The sequence below is a fragment of the Desmodus rotundus genome, chromosome 6 (genome assembly GCF_022682495.2).
Source record: "Desmodus rotundus isolate HL8 chromosome 6, HLdesRot8A.1, whole genome shotgun sequence".
NCBI lineage: Eukaryota > Metazoa > Chordata > Mammalia > Chiroptera > Phyllostomidae > Desmodus > Desmodus rotundus.
In genome coordinates, this window is record NC_071392.1 from 150,244,989 (window position 1) to 150,270,689 (window position 25,701).

The window sequence follows — 25,701 nt, forward strand, 5'->3', positions numbered from 1 at the left end:
TTTACCTGCTGGTGTGCCTTCAGTCTTCTTCTTTGTCAGTCCCATCTGTCCTTAACAGACTGACTGAATACCTCCTCCCATGAACTCTGTTTCTGCCACGTTGGTCCACAGAGTCTCAAAGTCTTACACGGCCAATCAGACGAACACTGAATCGGAACTCAGGTCACCAGCTTCCTATTCGTTTCTATTGTAGTAATTAGCTGTGTGATCTCGAGCAAGACATGGATGAGGAAGGTGACTGTGATAATATAAAAACAATTATAATTATTTCATGGGTACCTGCTAGATCCGAGGACCTGTGCAGGGATTTTTTTATTACTAAGCCTGATTTCAACATGTCCCCATAAATGTATAAAGCTAATATTCAGTCCTAAAAACAACTTATATGTAAAACTCACTAGCCCTTTTTATAGGGAAGGACACAGAAAACTTTGTGTTTGCCAAATAGTAATATAGCCCAGAATTCAACCCAGTTCTGTCTCATTGCTTTGTCTAGTGGTGCCCTTGCTGATTGTCTCCTCCTAATGTCTTGGAGTGCCACCTGTCAAATAATGGGATGCCACGTGATGAAGTCCATCATGAAGTCCTAGATTGGGGATGCTAATGGTTTGATCAATTCCTATTCATTTTCACTGAACCATATATTTTTCTTGGAATATTTATGAGATTAGCTCTCTCCTCTTTGATGGATACATATATAAAATGTGCAATATAATGAAATCAGTGCAGGGCATTTAGGTCATATTTTTCAGTAGGCAAAACTGAGAGATTTTAAAAATGCATACCCTACAGTATTTTATTTGCACTAAAGGCAGAAATAAAAACACTCCAGAATTTACTTCATTGAACAATTTACTCACCAAGAGTTAGAATCCTGCCTAGTTTGAAGAAATTTTTATTTTAAGGAAGGAGAACACCATATTTAGCAAAATTTTTATAAACTAAACCTTAAGCGATAGCTGAATGTTCTTAACGTCTTTGTTCTGCACAATCCCAAAACCATGAACTTTCAAACCTTTTAAAGTAGGACAGGATTTAAAATGACATAGAAATTTGAAAGAAAGTATTGTCTATTACTAATTATAAGCAGATTTATTCAGAATGAATAATATCTAAAAAATGTTCGTGACCTTTTATTCCCTGAAATGATAGAGAAGCTAGAATGGCTAGCAATTTTTCCATTAGGAATCAACAGAGTTTGCAAATGTGGGCAAGGTTCAGCAGCTGCCACAGAGATGTTAGGGCCTGCAAACCTAAAATATTTGCTACCTGTCCATTTGCTAAAAATATTTTCCAACTCCTGGTCTAAGAAGAAAACAGACATTGAATAAGGGAGTGCATACACATTTAATTTTAACGAAAATGCATTAGATACTACTGGAGAAAAGAATATGTAGACCTAATTTGAGTGGTATGGTCAGCCTCCTGTTATAGCAACATAACTAACCACCCCAAATCTCTGTGGCCTAACCCAACAGGAGTTTACTTTTTGTCCACAAAACAGCAGCTCACATCCATCCCACCCCTTAGGACATCAGTCTTTCTTGTGGTTCCAGCTCCAGCATCTCAACAAGGTCACTTTTCAAAAGAGAGTCTGGAGAACCAGGCAGGAGGTTTCATTCCCCCAGCCTGGAAGTGACCCTTGTTACTGCTGCTCCTGTGTCATAGGCCAGCGTGAGTCACGTGGCTTGCCTGACAGTAAAGAAGCTGAGAAGCATCTCCTGTATGCTCCAGAAGGAATGGAGGTCCCAAAATTGTTGAGCATCAAGGAAGTCTTTTCGAGAACATGACACTGCAACTGAAACCTGGAAGTAGGGAATGAATCAGACAACAGGAAACAAGATGAGACCAAGAAAACAGAATTTGAGAAGATAAAAACAAAGCAAAACCTAACAAAAGTAGGATGTTCGTGTGTTCCAAGAAGACCCAAGGATTTGCAGGGAAAGAGCAGTGAGATGGCACTAGGGAGGAACTCAGGGGACAGATGAAGCAGGGCCTTGTGAGCTCTGTGTAAGTGTGACTATTACTCAACGGGCCATCAGTGAAAGGTTGTTAAGGTATCATCTCACTGCGTCATAAAAGAACCTCACTACCTTTTGGACCAAGCATGGATTGGAGGATTCATCTATCGTAAGCAAGCCCAGAGGAAAGTCTTTCTGTTTTACTGGGAATTTCTTGTGCTGAGCATCTCATTTAATGGTCTTCAGTAAAATTTCTTTCAATTATTTTGTCTCTAAAGGTCATAAAACAGTTATAAGAATTAATAAAAATATTCTATTACAGAGATTAAGACCTACACATAAACCGAACTGTTATTTCCTCGAGAAATTCAACCTAATACGTAGCACAAATCACCGAAACCTGTCCCTGTTCTTACAGGCCACTGCATCACCAAGGAGATTAAGGAGGATGCATCCTATCGGGAGCCTCTTTTGTTTTCTGTGCTGGAAAAGGTAGCTTGTGGAACCTCTCCATCCTGAAAGAAGTCCCTCATTGGCTCTCTCGTTTTTCTTCCCCTTCTTTCTTCATGTGCCAGTGTTTATAAGTTAAAGAGATGGATTTTTATGAAACAGGAAAATATCACTTTTGGTCGACTCTTGGGTATAAATTTTGTAAATACTAGATACCTAAATTATGGAGCACTGAATAATATATGTGATGTTATAAATTTAATTTTGATGTTTCCACAACTAGCTAAACAACATAACTCATGCACAGCGTAATCACACCTTTTATAATAATTCTTACATACATATATCATGTTAATTATAGTCTATGTGGCTGACAAGGATTTTATGACAGCTGAAGCAGTTTTCATTTCTCTCTGTGAGTAGGTAATATCTTTTCTTCTTGTGGGCTCATTTTATTAGTTGTGTTCAGTATAAACTATTGAAAAAGGATGCTCCAAAATCCACAGCTCAAGTTGTTGAGATTGTTGGGAAGCTGACTGCAATTCCACGGGTGCCCTTTCCCAGTTGAAGTTCACCCTGAGTTTTACTCCATGTGTCATCTTCTTCCAAACACTTCATTTGAAAAGGAGCCAAGTAAGAGCCAGCTCCTTTGATCACTACGGACTCTGAAACAATTTGCCAGGGATGTGGAGCAGTTTGCATCTTCTCTCTTCGCCACGGAATCGTGTGAGCCCTGACACTCCCTGGGAGGGCAGGCAGTACAGAGGGAGTACAACCTCTTTCGGAGGTGCTGGGATTGTCAAAAAAACCCAAAGTGCTCTAAATTTATCACCATCTTTCTGTATCGGAGGAGGACTGTGGGGTAAATTTACAGAACTGCCACTTCCCTTCTTAATCTCATTTCAAATAGGAAATGAGATGAACACAAATACAGAGTTTTTAAAAAAATAATAAGCTATGGTTCTACTTGTTCTGTGACCACATGAAAATCATACTTAATCAAGAAAGAAAAACACTGTTAGTGTGTTTTCATGGAGAACACGGGCACATCAATGTTTTGTTTCGCTTTTTGTTTTTTTGCCACCTGCCCCCCCCCATTGTTGTCTTGCATGCTGTATTTAATGAGGGCCAGCATAGTATTATTTTGATAAGGTCAAAACATTATATGGTGAATTAAGTGATATTGGAGAAACTAATGAAGATGAAAAGAACGGACAGAATTTTAATAGTTAATTTGGGGTCCTTACTTTGCACCAGGCACTGTGGGAGGCACTTTTCAGGTATTCTGTGTTCAAATCCTTGAGAACTCTATGTGGTAGAGATGTTATTTCCATTCCATAGGCTAGGAACTTAAATCTTAAGCATTTGCTTGATGTTACAGAGACAAAAACAATACAAATATAATCCTAGTCATTTTCTTCCAACTAGAAGAGAAACTGACCGAATTTTTGATCAGTTTCCCCTAACTTGTACTCTTGCTTTCATAAATAAGAAAAGTAAAGAGACATTTTCTTACATCCCAAAAAGGCTCTGAGTCTGGGCCGCGGTTTGGCACAGGGGATAAGACGTGAGAGTTCGATAGTCAGAAACATTGAACAGTCGTTTGGGTAAGTGATGATCTCTGAGCCTCTCTGCCAGGTAACCATGTCGGTAAGTGTCTTACAGAAAAAAAAATTGTGTGTGTGTGTCTGAGGATAGATGAGTATGAGGAGATAAGAGACACCAAGGTTGACTAATGACACCATTTAAAACTGCACACAGTCTCCAGCAGATTGTATTTTAATTAAAAGGAGTATTGAATTTGGGTCCAGAAAGAGTTATAATATTAATTCGTTGTTCTAAGTAAAAATAAAAAAATATTTCTTTGAGTGTGCTGACATTGTGGTAAGTACTTTGACTACATTAAATAATGTAGACTTTGCAGCCAATCGCTATCCATTTTTAAAAGACAGGTGGGGTTTAAAAAGTTGAGTAACTCAGGAGGTCACAGAACTAGTAAGCAGAGAAGGGGTTCAAAGGTAGATCTTTCTGTCTCTAAAGTCGATGTGTGTTTACCTTTGAAACATTGCTTTTGATCAGATCCATTGTAAATAATGCATATGGTGGGGGAGGGAAATAGGTTTTAATTTAAAAGTCAATTAGCAGGAGTAAAGAAATCAACAAGAACCAAAAGCACTTTTCTCTTGTATTAATTAAAATACGCTTTCCAGATCAAAGGAAGGGGCCAGGGTGACCCTCCTTTAGTCTGTAAGTTTTCAAGCCACACCTGGAAACCTGGATTCCAGCCAGGGCCACAGACTTGAGAACAACAGTGACAAATGGCAGAAAGCAAAAGACGGACACTGAGGTCCTCTCGTGAGGCACACTGAAAAAAAGAAAAGCGGAGCACGCTTAAGTTGGAGAATTTTAAAAAATAGTGTAGCCAGTGGTTTAAGCAAGACAACCATTGTTGTATTTTTAAAGATTTCTTGGTATGAAAACAGTGAAATGTTTCAGGGTGACTGTAAAAGACAGAAGACCGAATGATAGATGCTGGTACAAAAAAAGGTTATCTCAGTGTAAAGATAATTATTATATCGCTCTGACATCCGCTGTGAGCAACCTAAGGGGCCACAGTTTTTTCTTTGGGAGTAGAGCTGCTCAACCTCACGGTTGTTACTGCCCTAATCTGTGACTTTCCGATTTGTTTCTAGATTGGATAATTCCAATTATTGCTTTCAAGCTTGGCAACACATTTTATTTTAAAAATATTTATTTAGTGTGCTTGTGTGTGTGTAAGACGGGAGTATCGGGGACGATGGGGCTGCCATTCTGAAGGCAAGTTCTGAAGTCCCTTTCCTTCCTTGTGCTTGTGATTCCATGATTTTGGGGAAGGCTGGGAAGTGACTTGAAAGGGTACTGAGATGACAAATCTGGTGCTAGGATTGTCTGTCCATCTTGAACAATTAGGCCGCACTGTTTTGAGTTTATCAATAAACTGTCATTTTCATGATCTGGACTGTTCTTAAATTGTCCACCCAGATGCCCACAGTGAAAATACAGAGCTTACAAGTTTTACCATTTCAGCACAATCATCCGAAGAAAAGCTGCCAGCATCTTTCTGCCCTCTCTTTCATGGCCCATGACCCTTACTCAGCAAACCATGGTTTGGGTCCTGCCTAAATCCTTCCTCGCTGGGCACTCAACTGATTGTTCTTGTCCTCCCCACTGCAGTTAAATAGAGCTTTGTCTCAGGTGTAATTGTATAGCAGCCCAGGTCTTGTGTTCATACCCACACAGCGGGGCCCTTGTTTCAGTGGTTTTTGCAAATCAGATTACAGATTGTTTATTTGCATTAGTGTTTTTTAATTAAACATTAACCACAAGAAATTCTTACAAATTAATACATTTTATTTGTTACGTATTACGTATGTATTTTATGTGTATATATAATGTGTGTACATAAAATACATATCATTGGACAATGGGCACACATAGATTTAAATTCTGTATATTAGGACCCAGGGCCCACATACACGTGAGAGGGTTTTCGGGTGTGTGCCTTATTTCACAAATTAATTTCTACAGTGCCAACGTAGGCCCTACTTAATCTCTTTTAAGAGGGATTTAAACATTTTCTACTTCAGAGTTTCATCGTTCCCGTGCACTTTGTAGCTTACTAATTTTGACAGTTATTTCTAATAATGTATTACTCTAAATTAAAGCTATTCAATTAATGCCATACAGTTCCACTTTGTGAGGTTTATTAATATTTTCTCTTTCTCAGTCCTCTGGTTGGTGAGGGCAGAGACAGGGAGCCCCGGGATGGGAAGTTGCCATGTGATTAATAGTGCAGCACCTGGGATGTGGCAGCTGGCAAGTATATGATAATCCCCTACCTGGAAAAGATAAATGGGGCCCTCCTAAGGCTGTATATTTTATTCATTTTTTTAAGGAAAAAAAACATAATAAAATTTCAGCTCTGGGTAATTTCTGATCTAAATAAGTTTAGTGACTGATATTTTGTGTGAGGTCAGTTGATCCACTTTTATTCAAGCAAATATTTATCAAGAGGCTTTCCTGGGGTGTAGCCCCTCTTCTCAGGGATGTGGCCATGGATCCAATAGTGAAGAAAAAAAGACCAATACTTCTGCTTTCATAACATTTACCTTCTAGTGGGCAGAGATAAAAGGTAAAGGAAATAAATACGTAAACCATATTACGTGACACGCAGCAGGCAAAAAGTGCCATGGAGAAAAGGAGAAAGGATGGCAGCCACCTGAAGGGACAGAGGGAGAGTTTCATTTTAAATATGGTGGCCAGGGTGTCACACTGAGAAAGAGATGTCTGAGAAGTCTCGGGGGTGAGGAAGAGTCTCCGGAGCATGCGGGGCTGACTGTGCCGAGGCCTTGAAGTGACAGAGGATGAGATGTCAGAGCACAAACAAGAGGCTGTCTGATTGTCCATCTCTCTTCAAAACCAGCCAAGGGACTCCCATCTTACATGAAATAAGAAGGAAAGTGTTCGCCATGGCTTATAAGGCCTTGCGAGATCTGAGTTACACTCAGGATAGCGTGTTGGGAGAGGATGCAGATACGAACAAGGCAGGACAAGGGTGAGCTTTTAGAGGGTTATTGTAATAACCAGGGTCTCCGTGATTAAAGATTCTACCTATCACTTCTCCATCATGCCCTTTTAAGGGATATTAGAATAACACAGTCTGCAGAGTTTATGTAATTAATACGTAGCTGGTGGTAAATTCATCCACTTATTTGTTTTTGAAATGAGTAGTAAACTAGAAGAAATAGGCAATCCCAATGTAATTTTCCGGGCTGTATGGGTGAAATCTGGTACAGTTGGGAGCACTCTTGTTTAACTCGGGGACCTGGATTTTTCACACACGTCATAAACACCACGGCCCGCTTTCAGCAGTGACTGTACAAATCAGGAGATGCTTTACAGCGTGCAGCTGTAAAATCAACCACACCCACACGAACTATGCTGCAATTAAATGCTTGTATGAAAGTAATGGCCTGCATTAAAAATCTATTTTCCATTTTCCTCTCCAGTTGAAGACTTTGTCTCCTACGAGGGATGAGAATGATTTCTTTTCAGCCCAGGCTGGTTAGACTCAGGGCTTAGCAAAACAGCACGACAAAGTCTGCTGATGCAAGTCTACACTAAGCAACATGCATAACATATGTGCACTGTTTATATTAATATTAACATCCGTAGTGTTTATACAAATTTCTGTATCATTTCCTAGTAGCCCCCAAACTGTTTTCTATGTGTCTTTGGTTCTAGCAAAAGAGAATGTAATTTGTTAACTCTTTCTATATTCACCCATTTAACCTCTTTGTATTCATCCCTTACACTAAGCTACATATGAGTTATAAAACAATAAGTAAGCGATAGCCCCTGCCTTCAAGACGAATCCTCTCTAGAGTAGAGCTTTCTAAATAGAAGTCAAGAGAAAAGTGTTTGGGAAGGTGAAAATTAGTATGCCGAGGAGATAAACTGGATTGTTGAAGTATTAGCAATATTTTTCTGCTCTAAGACTTCTCATAAGCTTTATAAGCTACAGAATATTTAAACTTTCCAAAGGATTGCTTAGTATATTGTCTAAGCTTATTTAATTTAAAAACCCATTTATTCCATTGAACTTTAGAATATTACTTGTCACTAAGAAATGCTAGTCTGATGTTATACTAGTGTACACCCAGAAATTACAACTCTGGAATCATGCTAACAATCCTTCAGCCAATAAACAAGTTAGCATAATGAAATTGTAGAATTACAGTGTTGGTGCTTGAAGGTCACTTGGAGATCATTTAATTCTATACTGTTCTCCCAACTTTTGCCTGTACTTGATACACACTACTGATGAGCCCATCCAAGTTGGTCTACTGGCCCAGCAGGTGGGTATTCCATCCAAGGCTATGATGTAAGGAGTATTATGACATTCATCAGTCTCCCAAGATTAGAGACACACACGTGATGACAGCTCCCTTTATTATGAAAGCAAGGACTCTGCCTCCTCCTCTTTGTGTGCAAGCCTGAATTACTTAAGAGGCTCTGAGCACTGAACGAGTGGAGGTCCATCCCCCGTATGCATTCAAACACCATATACACACTGTGCGCATCTTCAGAGCAAGGCCCTGAGCAAGGTTCTAGACACTGGGGATAAAGCAACCAATAAAACAGACAATGCATCTGTGATCATGGAGCTTACATCGCAGTAGAGGAGAGAGGATGAGCAAATTAATTTAAAAAATGCAGTATAGTGGCAGGAAATAAGTTTACAAAGAAAAGTAAATCAGGAGGAAAGGTTAAGAATTATTAGAGTGGGTTAGAATGGCTTCTCTGGGAGTAAGAAGATGCCCTCACAGGAAATGGTGAGCACAGCAGCCTGAGATGAGAGAGTGCGTCTGAAGCTAAAAACAAAAATCGCCCTGGCTAGTGTAGCTCAGTGGATTGAGTGCGACTGTGGACCAAAAGGTCACAGGTTCGATTCCCAGGCAGGGCACATGCCTGGGTTGTGGGCCAGGTCCCCTGTAGGGGTATGTGAGAGGCAACCACACATTGATGTTTCTCTCTCTCTCTCTCCTGCCCTTCCCCTCTCTCTAAAAATAAGTAAATTAAAAAAAAAATCAAGTCTAGAAAAGGGGTACTGAAGAGAAGAATGTCATGGAAAGAAGTGAGGAAAAAAATTGTTAGGGGTCATTTGTTAAATTAAATTTGAAACCAAAGAGTTACACATAATTTAGCTGCATGATAAACTAAAAATCACCTCCTTAGTGGTTTTGTTTTGTTTTTCTCTTGTTTTTGATATTTTAATATACTTGTCAACCAACAAAGTAGTTGGTTGGGGCGATTCCCTCTAACACAACATCAGCAGTAGACATTAGCAACCAGATAAAATGGAAACAACTTTTTTTTTCTTTTTGTTGAGGGGAAATTCACATGCCATATAATTAACCTTATAAATGAACAGTTGAGTGGCATTCACAATGTGGTACAACTACCACCTCTCCCTAGTTCCAAAACATTTTTCTCACCCAAGAGGAGTCTCCATGATCATGAAGGAGTTGCTCCCGACCTACCCCCTACCCCAATGAGTCCCCAGTCTCTAGAAGCCACCACTTGCTTTCCGTCTCAACCAGTGTGCTTTTTTTCAAGATCAGCGAGGTATAATTCACATATAAAATTGTAAGATACTTAAAGTGTACAATGCAATGATTTGATATACATATACATTATGAAAGGATTCCTCCTTAGTGTTGTTTAATGGTAAAATACTAGAAAGAGCTTACTGAGGTCTATTCCTATTTCTTTTCTATTCTATTCTATTCTCTTCTATTCTATTCTATTCTACCCACACTTTGCTAAACCCTCAGTACATAATCTAGTCCTCCAAACACCTAGCCGAAGTAACTTCTCAATATAGTTTGCTTACATTTTGTCTAATCTATACCACCACAACCATCCCCGACCCACACCTTAATTTTATAGAGAATGATGTTAGGAAATTAAGGATTAAATGATTGATTCAGGGTTACGTGGCTGGTCATCACAAATTCAGGACCAATACTTACATCTATAGGGAATCTCAGTTTTTGTGGTTTGTGTAGAAGAACTAGGCACAATGAATTGGGAAGGGGTTCTTTCTGTCTCTTTTGTCACCTAATGGTTCCCCTCTCCGTGCACCCAGGAAGATTTTGGCAAATGTCTTGACAGAACATAAATCACCCTATACAAACCAAACTATTCTAAAGCTCTGTACTAAGAATGATTTACATTACAATTAAGAAAGCATTGAGAAGTCATAGAGAAAAGAAAAAGCTGGAGATGAATGCAAATGCATGTGTTGCTTTCCTCCAGGGATCTAAATCCAATGCTCATTGTATAATTTGATTTGGCTACTCATTGTTTCTAATTAGAAATAATCACATTTACATGATCCCCCTCCCTTTTAGTTTCTCACCAAAATTGCGTCGCTCAATTATGCCACTTTATGGTTTCATATAATTTGTATCTCTTGACTCAACAGTTCCCTATATCATTCCCTATTTTTTTAACAAGTGAAAGTTTGAGAGCTGTTCTCAAACCAATCATGAGACTGGAGTAGCTCCAGCAAGCTCAGAAGCATGCTAAAAGCAAACAGAGGGATGCTTGAAAGTTCAAAACTAGGCTGATGCTTGTTGCTAACTATATGTGAAATTAATTAAAGATTTAATGATTTGAGGAAAAATAAATTGGCAGTTTCTGCTTTTTGAGTCATTAAAAACATGTCTACTGCTCTAGGGGTTTTGAGTGCATGTGCAAAAAATAGACCACGCAAGCTTTGATTTTGCAAGATTTTTTTTTACTAGAAATTCAGCTTAAATATATGCTGCAGTCTTCGCTTTTTATGCCAACCGATTTTCTCTCCCGTGAAAGTACATGTAATTATATGTACTCACCAAGAGGTTTAAATACTGTGAGATGATCTTGCCTTTTTTATAAAATGGCATTTAGAGTTCTAGAGGACTTTTGAGCTAATTTATAAATAAGAACTCCTGAGGCTGATGAGTGTATTGGGGCCATTGTCATAGAGCTAGCTAAACAGAACTCACAGAGACAGGGAAGGCACACAGAATGGCAAGCTTCTGCTGTGTGGTTTGAGAGACACCAATAGAAAGGGGATGGGAAAGAAAGATTGGAATGGACATATTCAAAGCATTTCTTTAATTCTATATGTTTATGCATGTAACCGTAATGTCTATGGTATATATCAGAATACCTTTTTCCCCCTTCTGCCCCAGTTTTCTCTTTAGTAGTTCATATTTTTAAATATGTTAATGTAGTCAGTGTCTGTTGTACATCTATTATGTACCAACATCTATTCCAAGTACTGGGGCTGCAGTGAAGTACAAAGTAAAGCTTCAACCTTTTTAGTGGAAAGTTAAATTATTAAGCAAACAGGTATATAAACAGTCTAATTTCATGGAGGGCCATGGAAAAACTAAACTGAGGTGATGTCATAGGAAGGAAGTGAAGTTGATTGGTGGGGGTCTTTAAGGTGATTGGGTGGTCAGGGTGGTATCTCTGAAGAAGATCTGCTTGAAGAGGTCAAGAACCAACCCACGTAGAATTTTGGGACTGGTGCTTCAAGAAGGAAGTGTAGCAAATACACACCAAGGCCATGAGATGAGAATGAACTTGCCATGTAGAGATCCATATGGTTCCAAGTGGCCCAGTGCGGCTACAGTGAAAATATGAAGAGGTTTTCCAGGTGCAGCAGAGCAGAATGGACTGAGCTAATGTAAGGCCCTGGTGGCCATGGAAATGTGTCTGGTCTTGGTGGAAATTTTAAAAACCATTGGCCTTAATTTTCTTTGTTTATATAGACAATTAAATTCAAAGTTAATTATCCACACTTTAAGGTAAGGTCATCCAGAAGCAAGAGATAATTTGTTGTAGTGGGGAAAAAAGTTGTGGAGACATTTTTTTTTTCTCTAAAAGGAAAACATTAGAAGAATACTTACTACTCAGTAGCTATCCACGTCAAAGGCCCAATTAGCTATATGTGCTTCCTTTGAAATTTGAACTTTTTAATAGTATTGAAAGTAAGGCACAGAAAAATATCTTTGTGATTCTAACAAACTACAGATTATGCATTGCCTATTTGACTTCTTTTGTAATAATTTTAATTTTCAAAATATATATCATTTTCATGTAGAGAAAGGTTATCTACAGAAAATACAAACTTCTAAAACAGAGATAATTAGAATGAATGATTATCCAACACGATGATCTGTATTATATTGTCACCAAGTGTAGAATTTCCCATGGAGCAATATGGCTTATTTTTTTTTACCTAAGTTCTTTTAAATAATTTGGTTTAAAAGATGAGCAGCAGTAATGTAATGCCATCTTACATTCTGTCTTTCCAAATTTTAAATTAATTCAGATAACCTGTGAGTGTAACATATGACACTTAACTGATTTTAATTGAATTTTTATGTTGCATTTATAAAGCATTGTTATTTCCATTGAACCCCTTCCAATTCATCAATCTGCTTCGCTGCCTAAGATAGTTGATTGTGAATTAGAGGGGAAGTATAAAAGCAATGTTTATGTGATGTCATGCGGAGCAGAGCAAAGTATTATAATTACGAGCGCTTTTAACACTTTGAGTGAAGGGAAGACAGTGGTAAACACAGAACTAGACAGTAATTTAAAGCCAAATCAGATCTGGTTCTTCCAGGTGTAGATCCATATAAACTGGCAATTTAGTAAAAATAATACTATTCTGAAATCAAACAGCCTGAATTTCAATCTCAGCCCCAATCCCTTCGACCTTGGTTATGTTTCTTTTCATCTTGAGCCTCTGTTTTCTCAATTGCAAAATGGAGATAATAGCATGCCCATCTCACATAGTTAAGGTGAAGTTTAAATGACGTGAAGTATTTGGTAGAGTAACTGGGATGTAATATTTGTATTATATACTTACACTGCATAAGGTTGAAATATCACTGTGTCATTCATTTCCACATTTGGGATGGAAAACTGTATCAGGACATGTGCATCTAGTTTTCCTTTGAACATTTTCAGTTGCTGTCCGGTGGCTTTATCTGCTACCCACTAGCCCCCAGGTATCTGTCCCTTGACAGGCGAGATGTTGAGAGGATTACCGCTTTGAATGGCAGGTTGATTTACATTATAGTTCTGTTCCTGTGTAGCTTGCCTTCGTGTCCTTTTTTTTTTTTGTTTTAAGATTTTATTTATTTATTTTTAGAGAGAAGGGAAGGGAGGGAGAAAGAGAGGGAGAGAAACATCAATGTGTGGTTGCCTGTCATGCATCCCCTACTGGAATCTGGTCTGCAAACCAGGAACGTGCCCTGACTGGGAATCGAACCAGCAACCCTTTGGTTTGCAGGCCCATGCTCAATCCACTGAATTTACAAGCCAAGGCCATGTTCTTAAAACACAATATATCACACACAAGATTGACGATGACAATGAAAAAAAAAATAGTTCTCTTTATTGTCAAGCTGAACAAACTAATGTAACTTTTAAAAAATTGGAGATTTCAGTTTTTTGTTCTTTCATGGTATAGAGAGATGCTTTATTCTTTATAATGTATTATTAATATCATTTTATTCCTTATAATAAAACCATTCCTTATAATAATCCTCACACTTATAAGGATTATAATATAAATAATATAATATAAATCCTTATAATATAATATAAACTTATAAGGATTGTAATCCTTATAATCCTTATACTAAAACAGTTAATAATCCTTATAATATACACGTAGCTATTTTATATTGTCTTTTATTAAACAAGCTTTTCAATTTGTTTATTTTTTTCTTGTTTTCAACTTTCTTTGGTTTTTATTTCTATTCTATTTTAAAGTTTGAATCTGATTAGAATTCAATTTTAAGTTTCTGTAATTTGTTTTAAAATTTCTGTACTTACGTAAAGCAATGACTTTTCCTCATTGCACTCCTTTAGATAGCGTTTATATTACCATTGTTTTCTAGGAATACTGAAATATCGCTATTTGTATTATTTAATATAAGTGTTTTAAAAGATAGTCATTTTTATTTACAAGGAGAATGATTTTTGTGTCTGTTTTTTAATTCTAAATTATTACATTGAGATATGACAAATTATTCCACACTTTTTCTATGTTTCAGCACTAACTGAAGTTTTCTTTTGTAATATGCAGTCACTTTTGTGTGTGAATATTCCAGCAGCACCAACACAGGCTCCGTACCGTCATTATTTTTGCCCCGCTAGTAGTGTATTTCTTTTTCTTTATATATTTTTCTATATTTATAATTGTGAATGGTAGGGTGGCATGAGTCACATATTTAGCATTATAAAACACGCTTCTTTGTTTTAAAGCACATTCCATTTACCTGTATGCGTTGTACTGATATTAAAACTGTGGTCGGTCCATGTTTTCTTATTTCCTTTTCCCGATATAATTTTGCACAACCATTTATTCTCAATTTCCCCAAAGAACTTTGTTCAAGTATGTCATTGTACACAGTATAAAGTTGTGTTTTGCTTTGTGATCTAATATGAAAGTCTTTTATTTTCTTATAATTGGTAATTCTGAGGTTTTGTATATCAATATTTATTCATTTCACCTGAAATTATACACAAGATTTATGAATCAAGACAGACTGTTTTCAGTTATTTCAATAAACACACCAGTTCCCCTTGCCCCAATCTTTCACTTTACTCAAAATTTCCTTTTCTTTCCCTTATTTATTCTCCACTTTTGTTAGTCATATAATTTCTCCTTTGTCAGGGCGCATCATTTAAATTCTGATCTGTCACTACAATTCATTTATCTATTTTATTTTTAATTCTGTAAGTAAAAATATTCAGTGCTTACCTCTAATTCTTTTTCTTTTTTTGCTTGATTTCCCCCCTATCCAAAATGTCTGTTTTTGCTAAAGTGCATGTAGTAGTTTTTTGCTTTTCTAAATGAGGACTCAAAGGAAATATATCCTTTGAGGTTTTTCATATTCAAAATATGTTCGTTTGTAGATTGTTTATATGGGGGCAGTATGGTTGGATAAATAATTCCTTTGATTACATTCCTTTTTCTCTAAGTTCTAGTAGGTTTTACTCCATTGCCTTTCATTTTATTTAATTATTTCTGTGGTCCTCAGTGTTTGAATGTTGCTTTGTATAAATAGATGTCAATCTGAATAGTTAGTAAAAGATGTGCTCTTTTTTCGATCTGCTTTAAGGATTTGTTCTGTGTCACTAAGGGCCTGTACTTCAATAGAATATATCCCATATTGACCATTCTGGGTCTGCTTTTCCTGGCAAACAGTGTGCCTTTTAACTCTATAGGCTCACGTATCAGTTTATCCAGGAATACGTCTTTGAATTATATCTTCATGTATTTTTTTCTATTCAAATATTTTGTGTAATTCTTTGGTAGATCCAATTTAAAATAATGTGTATTAATTTTGCCTTCTATCTACAGCTCTCTAAATGTTTTGACCTTATAACTTTCCTTTAATCCATTCATTTAGGATTAAAATGAATTAATAAAAAGGAAATTATAAAATAAAAATCATACCTTTGTATTTTCCATCCACTACATTTTTTATGATGAGATAGTGTATATTTTAGTTTCTAAAAAATTTTTTTCAAGTATAGTTTACATTTACTTTTGCATACTCCACAGTTGCTGCACTTTGATACACTTCTCTCATTTTTTAATTTGTTGGTAAAGACTGTGCTCTTCTTTTCCTTTCTTTCCTCATTTATTCAAAGGTGCTGCCACTTCAACCTTTTATTTTCTTGTATTTTATTGTTTCCCCTGTGTATCTGTTGTGTGGTTTTCCTTGATGAAGGAAACACATATTCTTCTAATTCTCAGAAACATTGATCAGAATTTTCATTGATTCTGTGGTATCGTTTTTCCTACCAAAACTTTAGCAAGTTTTCCTAATTTTTACCTTTTGCTTTTATATTTATCTTTGTACTTAAGCTGTACATACAAGGACTAGCTTCCTTGTATGGCTTCATGGACTTACTAGAATTTTCCTTGCCCAGCTTTTTACAGAATCCCTCCACCCCCGATACTTTTTTTAAGATTCGTTCTCCAAGCATCTTTTTGTGAGTTGCCCATATGGCTGATTCCATGGATTACTGTATCAGTCCCTCAAATCTCACAGCGTTTCTTTAATGCAAGAGCTATGAGATGATAGAATTTCAGGAGCTGCCCATTACATCCAGACCGTGCTTTGGGTCTTGGATTTTTGGAAATATACTGATACTGAGCTGCCTCATGTTCACTTCCCTCTCAATGGCTGCTGCTATATTTCATCCTAACTTGATGTCTATGCAGATTTGAACTGATTTTGTAGTACTTATGTTTATTTTTTCAATTCACATTTTGGCTTTCTATCTGTTGAATTGTACTGCTAAAATGTCAAGATTCCCATGGCTTAATTCAGGACAAGTTTATTGTTTGGGAGGCCCAACTGGTCCACTCTCCTCCAATCAGTAACCCAGGAGCACAGGCTTTTCCATATTATTGCTCTACTCTTTTAATGTGACTCCCACTGTTACTTTGTGGGTAAGTCTCCATTCCAGACAGGTGAAAAGTGAAAAGGTGAAGTGTTAAAAGACAAGGCATGGGAAGGTTGTATACCGTCCTTACAACATTTCACTTACTGGAAGCATCATAAAGACTTACCCTCATGCAAAGGACACTGGCACATAGTTTAGCTCTGTGCTCAGTAAGACAATAACATGAGTCTCAGAATCAAATAGCCATCTCTACCCGAGTAGGATACCAGGAGAGAAGTCACTTGGTTTTTCATGCTGCCCCGGACATATGAAAAATTGTTTCTAATGCTCTTCCTAACTTCGTTCCTCCAATATTGAGTCTAAGAAATGGTAGGCATTTAGCAAACGTTTGATGAATGGGTGAGTAGACGAATGATTAGACAGATGGCTGCTTCTCTTATTGAGAAAGGAATGGATGAGAAGGCTGGGAAATGGATCGGAAATGACAGGTACAGAACGCAGGCAAATTGTCACAACTATCCATTTTATGCTGTAGCACATGATTGTTTTCCTTCTTTCCTATTGTCTAGTGTTAAAGGAGGAATGTAAGACTTCAGGTGTAGAGAAATGCAAAAATTAAAGATAAACCCTGTGAATTCTATTCCAACTTTAATTTTACCATTGCTCTGATACTTTATTTTTTCTTTTTTTCTATTATATTTACATTCATTTTTTAATCTGACTGACACTGTCCCCTCATTCAATAGGATAAAATGAATAGTGAACAGCTTCCAAATGCAATGTTTGGTTGAAATTAGGTGAGGCATTTTTCAAAATATACACAAAAGTGTGCATAAAATTGGTGATGAAATTATAAAGGTTTATAAAAACTTCAAAGCACCGATTCTGCTTTTATTTTGTTTGTAACAAGGAAATGAATAGGAATATGAACCCAGAAGACACTTGAAGCAGGTCCCTGAAATGCTCCAATTTTAAGCATTCATCCAGATTTCAGCTAGATAGGCTTCAAAGTTTATGTAGCTACTTACAGTTTTTGAGTGTTCCTCAATGTGGTAGGTAGAAAAATGACCCCCCAAAGACATTCATGCCCTGACCCCAGAACCTGTAAATAAGTTCATTATATGGCAAAGGAGATTTAAGGCTGCAGATTAAATTAGGTTGCTTAATCAGCTCACCTTAAAAAGGAAGGATCGTCCTGGATTATTTGGATGGACCTAATGGAATTAAAAGGGCTGAACGTGACCACGAGGTAGAAATGCCAGTGTCAAGACTGATGTGATATGAGAAAGACTCAACTAGCTTTGAAGAAGGAGAAAAGGAGTTAAGAGCCAAGGAAATGGATAACCTCTAGGTGAAAAAGTCAGGAAAATACCTTCTCCCTTAACACCTCCAGAAATGAATGCAGCCGTGCAAACAATCATTTAGGCCCATTTTGGACCTCCAACCTCCATAACTGTAGGGTAATATATTCCGAAGCTTGCAGTAATGTGTTACAGCAGCCATGGGAAACTAAGACACTCAGGAACCCAGAATGTTTCTAGGCTATGAACTGTGCATTTCCCCCCAATTCATGCAGAAACAATATAGTTACTCAAAATGAAACTGGTAGTTTGGAAGTCTAAAAGTATATAACTGAGTTGTCTGATCAGATTTGTTGTTTTAATTTGCCTTATTGGTTCTGATCAAAATATATTACATTTATGCCCAAACTAGCAACAGGTATTTTATGGAACCCCTTGAAAAAAGAACAGTTCATAGGAGATGCTGAGATAAATCTTGGTTAATGGAAAATGTGAATTATCACATAAATGAAGTAAAAATTTATGTTTTGAGCTTCATTTTAAATCCTGTGCTTTAAAAGTAAATTAACATTTGTGTAAAGTCCAAATTTACATATATTTGTTTATTTGCTTTAATCTAAAAAATTTTAGACTCTTTCCTTTCCCTGAAAATATACATTACACTTTTTTTAAAGAAAGGAAATACAAATAAACTTGACTAGTTAAAAAACAGAAGAGTAGGTAGGGAAATATATACTTGTACATATTTTCAGTAAACATACGGAAAGAAAGAAGTCAGAATAAAGTTATCTTCTGTAGCAGATGTGCATAAAAATGACTGTGACTCTTAGGTATCTCTCTAAAGAAGTGAACCATTTTTTTCAGCAACTTAATCATACTCTAGATTTTCATAGTTGAGTAGCTAAGTGGGGGGGGGGTTATTGGTGGGAAAGGTAAAATGATCTGCAGCCTCCCAATGGTATGAAATGTCTTTTTTGATATTTTGCTAATTGTTACAGAAAAGTTACAGCACTCTGTAAGCCCCATGGGAAGGTTTATTGCTTTTCTGAAATATTCTAACAAGAAACCAATCTATGAGCACTTATGAAAAACATCATGTGTAAAGCCCAAAGTTAGATTAGCTGAACTGTTTTGAAGAAGCATCAAATAATTGATCAGGAAGTAAAACTGTGATTATAGAATAAAATCACAGTTGAATTGTAGCAAATAATTGCAAAAATAATTAAAGTCACAAATCCTCCCAGTAACAATGTGAAACAATTCTCTTTAGTACCCTACAGGGATGGAACTCGTGGCTTTGATTGGGATTAAACCTGGAGGTAAAAGAAAAGGAAAAGTGTGATCTGGAAGAAATCACATTAAAAACACATCCTCCATAAGAAAAAAAAATAGATATAAGTTCCTGAAAAGTGAATTGGGAAGTTATGTAATTTCCATTTCAAAGGATGCAATTTATTATAGTTCCTTTAATGATTTTTAAGGCGTCAACCTCAGCTTGAGCCTAGATAGATTTCCGGTTGTCAGTTTATTCCTTTTTCTGCTGTCGTAAAATAGAGCCAAGTTGTCTCACATCTCTAACCGAAAGAACATGGACTTAATTAAGGGGGAAATTCTGCTTCCAGAAGAATTGTTGATGTAATTCTCGTAAGCAAATGTGGAATCTGGAAGAGTAAAGTAGCCATTCTTTTGCTTTTAGTGCTTATATAGCTCACATACAATGCATTGTAATATTCAGTACTGAATGAAACCCTACCAGTAGGATGAATAATTTTTGAAAGTATGTCTTCTAGCCTTTAAAAAACGATGGTAATAAAAACACAACCTGAAACCACGAACACATTGCTTATATTCCAGTTGGCCTTCGTGCTGGCTACTCAATCTTTCTTCTGATGCATATGTTATGATCCAAGTATAAATATCCATCGAATCTCTGAGCACTCAGGTTTCTCTGCAATTTAATGAGTAGGATTGCCAAAGCAAAGGAGACACCATAAAGAAAGCCCACTCTGGAATTAAAAGTACACAGATATGAACAACAAATTCAACCTCGATCTTTAAAAGCATCAATGTTATAAGCCAAATAATTGTATAAATTTTGAATCGCTTACCAAGACCCTACAATCTTTTGCACTGAGCGGGAGGTATGTTTTGTACTTGAGGGATTTGTAAGGGTATAGTGAGAATGAATTCTCCACACAAAAAGACACTGAAATAATAAGGCAGGGTGGTATATAATTAGTTATGAAAAAAATGCAATAGATAAATTGCTCGATTTATTGGTTATTTAGTTCCAAATTAATGTATTATCTTTAATTGAGTATACTGTACTAGTAAATTTCAGATAGTAACATCAAATTTTAGTTAGTGTCTTCTAGCCATATTTAATAAATAAATAAATATTTGTTGAGCGTACTATGTCCAAACATTGTTATGAGATTAGGTTATAATATTGAACAAGTAAGAAAAATAGACACTGTTTCAGCTCTTTCAGAGCTTATACAGTGGTGGGAGAGATACAAGAAAATAGGTAATTACAATGTAAGGTGATAAATAATATGAAGGAGTAACTCCTTAGCCACAGAATGCTGTAAAGTGAGCTGAAACTCCAGCTTGGAGGGTTGGGGCTGAAAAATGAACAAAAATTTACCAAATAAAGAAGTGTTGCTAGAAATGCTGGGGTAGAGAAAACGGCAGACAGCAAGTGTCTAAAGCCGGAGAAACAACAAGAGATGGGGGGAAAGAGAACAAGAAAGCAGTAACGTGAGGGGGGGATGGGAGTGCCTGTCGAGGGCTATGGTGGAGCCTGAGCAGAAATGTGCAAAGAAATGAGGGTGAAAGAGAAAAGCAGGAATCATGTCATAAGTAAGGCACACACACGTGTGCACACTCACAAGTTTGTTCATCCATCCACCAGGACAAGGGCATTTCGAATGGTCGACAGCCTATCTGAAATGTATGCTCACAAAAAACAACACATCGTCCTATGAATTTTTTTTTTTTTTTGAGACAGGTAGTCTATCCTTAGAAGAAAACTGTAGGAACAGGGAAGGGACAGTGTAACAAAGGCAGACAGCCTAGCCTTCTGGTTACAGCTGCTGAAAAGGAAGAGCTCCTTACTGAACAGCACAGAGTAAGGCATCCGTCTCCAGAGGGGCTGCCTCTCACCTGCCCCACACCTGCCTCTGTACACCTGTTTTTACAACAAGCATTACACACTTTGCAACTATGAGCAGCTCCTAGGCCTATGCTCCATGGAGGTGGGTTTGGATTTACCAGTTTTGAAGTTGTCATTAAAAAATCCAGATGCCCAGGATTTTTTGTTAAGAAACCTGAAGCTCTGCCAGGGTTTCTCATTTATTCGCGTAAGAAACTGTCTGGTACAGAATCGGGGAAGCTTCGGTAGGTGGGCAGACAAACATACGCTCGGCCACTGTAGAACTTTGAGAGTCTGGCCCAGAGTGTCACATTAATAACTATTAACCTCATTGGCTTGCTGTAGGTCTTACCTTGTCTGCTGGGTTGCTGGTGTGGTATCTTCTTTTGTTCTGCTTGGAGCCACATTTTACTTTTGGCTATGTTTCTACCACTCTTTCGGGATTTGAATCGATAGGTCCTTTCTTTTCACATATTGCCCAAGTGGACAGGTCCTCCTGTGTTTGTAGAATATCTATTTGTAGGACGGGTCTGTCGCCAGTTGCAGAATGTCAAATAAGTCACTCCTCTCCTGAAAGATTTCCCAGAACTGTCCGTTTCGCTCAGAGTGAAAGACAGACCCCCACCATTTACCCATAAGGATCCATGGAAGCATTCCTGGGCCCACCGCCCACTACGTCCTCTCTCTCACTCTGCTCCAGCTCACGTTCTCACTGTTCCTCAAACCTGCCGGACATGATGCCAGCTCAGAGCCTTTCCTCCAGCTGGGACATTCTTCCCCCCGAAAAATCTCAGCCCCTTCTTGCTTTGTTCACATCTGACATTTTCAAAGGCCAACCATGACTAACCTTCTAAATAGAACAACCTGGCCTGCTGTTCCTTGGCACTTACCAGTCTCCCTATTCTGATCCACTGCGTGATTCTTCTTGTAATCATTGTGATGGCATTCGTTACCTTCAAATTGTACGCTTTGTGGATATACTCTGTTTGATGTATGTCGTCTCTCTGTCTACACTATATGCTCTGGGAAGGCAACAGTTGGTGTCTTTTTTTTTTTTTTCTTTTTGGTTCATTGAGCTTTGTCAAGTACCTAGACCAGTGCCTACATATTAGTTGGATGAATAAATAAATGGATGGCTTATACCTGATAAATAAGTGACTGAGCGATTGATGATAAAATTCGAAGTCCAAGAATCTCAACGCCGTCTTGCAGTTCACTTACGGGAGCTCTCAGTTACATGCAGAGGCAGGTTTTGTCTGGGAAGATCAGTGTACAGGGCAGGGTAAAAGTAGGTGTATGGTTGTTCATGTGGAAGTTAATGCAATAATTAATAAACAATAACACAAGAATAAACTCTGTGTTTTGTGTACTCACAAGTGTAAACCCAGTGTTGGCCCACCCTGTATTTATCATCATCACAAACAAAAGTATTGGTGTAAACATCCTCTGTAAGCCTAAATTTTCTAGTCTGTCAAAATGCATACATTAATGCATCTGTGGCTTGGTGTGCAGATATAAAAGAGCGAATGATGATTAAAGTATTACTTGTCACTAACAAAAATAATAAAATAATAGAAGCTAACATTTATTCAGCATATGCTAGGCATCAGGCACTGTGTTTATTATGTCATAAATATTACAACATTCTTATAAGAATTCTTATGAATTCTTATAATAGCCCCATAATGCATAATATATTTTTATGCCTACATTTCAGATGGGGAAACCAAGTTTTAAAGAAGTCACTGCCAGATCCACCACTGGAACTCAGTTTTTTGGAGCAAATTAACCCCTATTCCATACTTGTGGGTTGTTATAAGATAGATACTTCTGTCATTAGTTCTTACAGACCCAGCACATGTATCTCATTTCCTCTTTTCCTATACTCTTGCAACAGCCCCCAGGTATGGATGCATACCTCCCCCAAGTGATGCAATAACACATGGTTATGCGCCAGAACTCTGTGGAGGAGACACTGAATGGTACTGATTTGGGCTAGAAATTCCAGTCATAGCCGAAGGGCCCGGTGACCACCTGAGCAGGAGGGCTGCTTCGGAAAGCAGTCAGTAGTTTACCAAAAGTCAAAATCACAGCATCTAAGTTGGAACAAAGGGACAAGGCAACAAATAATAGAAAAAAAGGAGAGACTTTTCTTGAAATTGAACACATTTCTCATCAGCCAGAGCGCCTCTTCTCAGCTAACCCCATGGAATGCTAGACCACTTTACAGAAAAAATTCTTACTGTGTACCTAACATATTTTAGTAGAAGAAAGCAAATCATAGGTTGTCACCTGTCCCAGATGGTTGACATTTGCATGATTTTCTACAACCAGAAATGTGCTAGAATTGCTGGTCCTTCCCCTCCCTTGCATAGTGAGGTCCTAAAACAAAAAGAGGAACAGCAAGAAGTGCAATTTGGGCAGTAGAAGTCCCCCAAACTTAGCGTTTTTTAGCCTATCTCTCCCAAACGATATTCCCACAATCATAGTAATTTAGCACGTTATGTTGCTGATGCTGGTGGGCAGAGAGCAACTGTGTAAGAAAATAAGGTGTGTTGTGCTGGTTGATCTGCACTGCCGAAGAGGAGCATTGCCAGCTGAGAGTCCTCAGGCAGGAAAGAGCAATTAGGCAGAAACGGCCCAGAGCGTGCCTGCGTTTAATGAAGGTAGAAAGGTGAAGGTCACTGGTGGTTTGTTCAGCACACTGGGAGTTCAGAGGACAAACTCTAAGTAGAAAATGTTAGTGAGCCCCACCTACTAAGTGATAGCTTTTAGATCTCATCATGTGGGGAAATGAGAGACCAGTTTCAGTACTGGGGACTCTCCCAGCCTGTGTGGTATGCCACATACGTGTCAGTGGGTCACGTGACACATGCTGAAGAAACAGGTTATCACTTGTGAGATTATTTCCTGACTTCTTAGGAAAACATATAGAACAGCTTTAGAGGAATATGATTGCTCCATATAAAGCAAAATAACTCAGGAAGCAAGTCCGGGCCATGGGGACATTACCTGAGTGAGAAATTGACTCATAGGATGAATGTTTCCTTCAAAATGGTTGAAACTACCAGGGAAGATATGAATTACCAGATTCACGACACCAGTCATACCTCACTTTTTATAGCACTTTGCTTCTTAAACAGGACGTAAACTTCACCCCCAATCTCAGGGGACGAACGAGACTACATGGTGGGTTAGAGGAGCGCTGGAAACCACAGACAAAGATTTTCATGAGATAAAACCTTAGTAATCATAACAGTTCAGGCCTAGTCTTTAAAATCTTCAACATTTGGTTTTCTGATCTTTAGAGTGGGGATAATACACCAAATTCAGGGCTCATTGAAGTGAGAAATAAATGAGTTGATATTTACACCAGCTAAGGCTGTGCCTGGTATGTAGGAAGCCATCAATAAATGTTGGCTGTCTCTTCTTTGCTCTCTTGGCTCATAAAATAATAAAATGTCTGCTGCTAACAGATCTACTTTTTCAGTTCAAGGTAATAAAGGTCAAGCTAGGAGAAACAGAGTAATGTTGTAGAGACAAAACAAATAGTTTATAGCATTCTGCTTGTTTGTTATAGAGCATTTAATTTTTTAATGCCTTCAAATAACTTCCATTTGATTTTCAGTTTTTAATTATAAAAGTATTCTGTAATTACATATCTTATGTATTACATACTTCTAAATCTTCTCCATTAATAAAATAAAGAGACATTGCTTCAATTACCATTTAAATTAATTTTTGTAACCCCACCACATTCAAATTATTTTTTTTTACCTTTTGTTTTTTCTTACTCTGTTTTCTTCTTTTTAAATAATATGTTCAATCCTTATGAGACAGTTTATAATGAAAATATATATTTGGTCTTTGTCTACATTTCTGGCACAGAGCTCTTAAAACCTTGGGAATGTCCCAAGTGGTAAGGGTCATAGGGGTGTCTTAATGGTCATAATGAATCTCTTTCAGCCAAACCTGAGTTTCTGTTAATGATGTCACTTTGAGAAAGCACCTAAGATAGAGGCTAGTGGCCAGGGGAACCAAATAAGTGGCGGGAAGGCTGGAACTTTTAGAGTCACCTTCCTGCTCTGCAGGGATGGCAGATGGACAGAAGGTTGAATCCATTGCCAATGGTCAGGGATTGGAGCAGTCCTGCCTCTGTAATGAAGCCTACACAAAAACCCAAAGGGGCAGGGTTTGGAGAGATTCCTGGTTGGTGGAGATTCAGAAAGAGCGGCATGTTCAGAGAGCATGGGATCATCACACCCTTCGCCATTCCTTACCCTCTGTATTTCTTGAGTTAACTCCTTTTATAATACATCAGAAATTTTAGAAGTAAAATATTTCTCTGAGTTCTGTGATCCATTCTAGCAGGTTAATTGAACCCAAGGAGGGTTCATTGGAACCTCTGCTCTGTCGCTGGTAGGTCAGACCACAGGTGACAGGCTGGACTTGTGGTATCTGAGGTAGAGGAAAAAGGGATCTTGCAGGAATGAGCCCTTAACCTGTGGAATCTGATGCTATCTCCATGCAAACGTGTCAGCATTGTGTCAAATTGTAGGATACCCAGCTAGTGTCACCAACTTTTTTGGTGTGGAAATACACACCCACATAGGACCTGGTGTCAAAATCAGATCTTTTCTTCCCCTGATTTTTATTTCATCATTGGTTTATACCTCATTTACAGTAATTGCACTCATATAATGCTAAGAATTTTTATCTCTTCTTTCTCTTTCCTTTAGCATGGTGAATTTAACAGAGTAGAAATTAAGAAATATTAGCTTCTGTCATCTTTATGTTT

The 25,701-nt window shown here is 37.7% G+C and overlaps 1 protein-coding gene across 1 annotated transcript in view; it reads left to right on the top strand.

Moving 5' to 3' along the window:
* The window catches only part of LOC139441028 (teneurin-2-like), a 2,123,458-nt gene that overhangs the window by 1,040,060 nt on the left and 1,057,697 nt on the right, over positions 1-25,701 (top strand). The gene's annotated exons all lie outside the window — the stretch shown is intronic.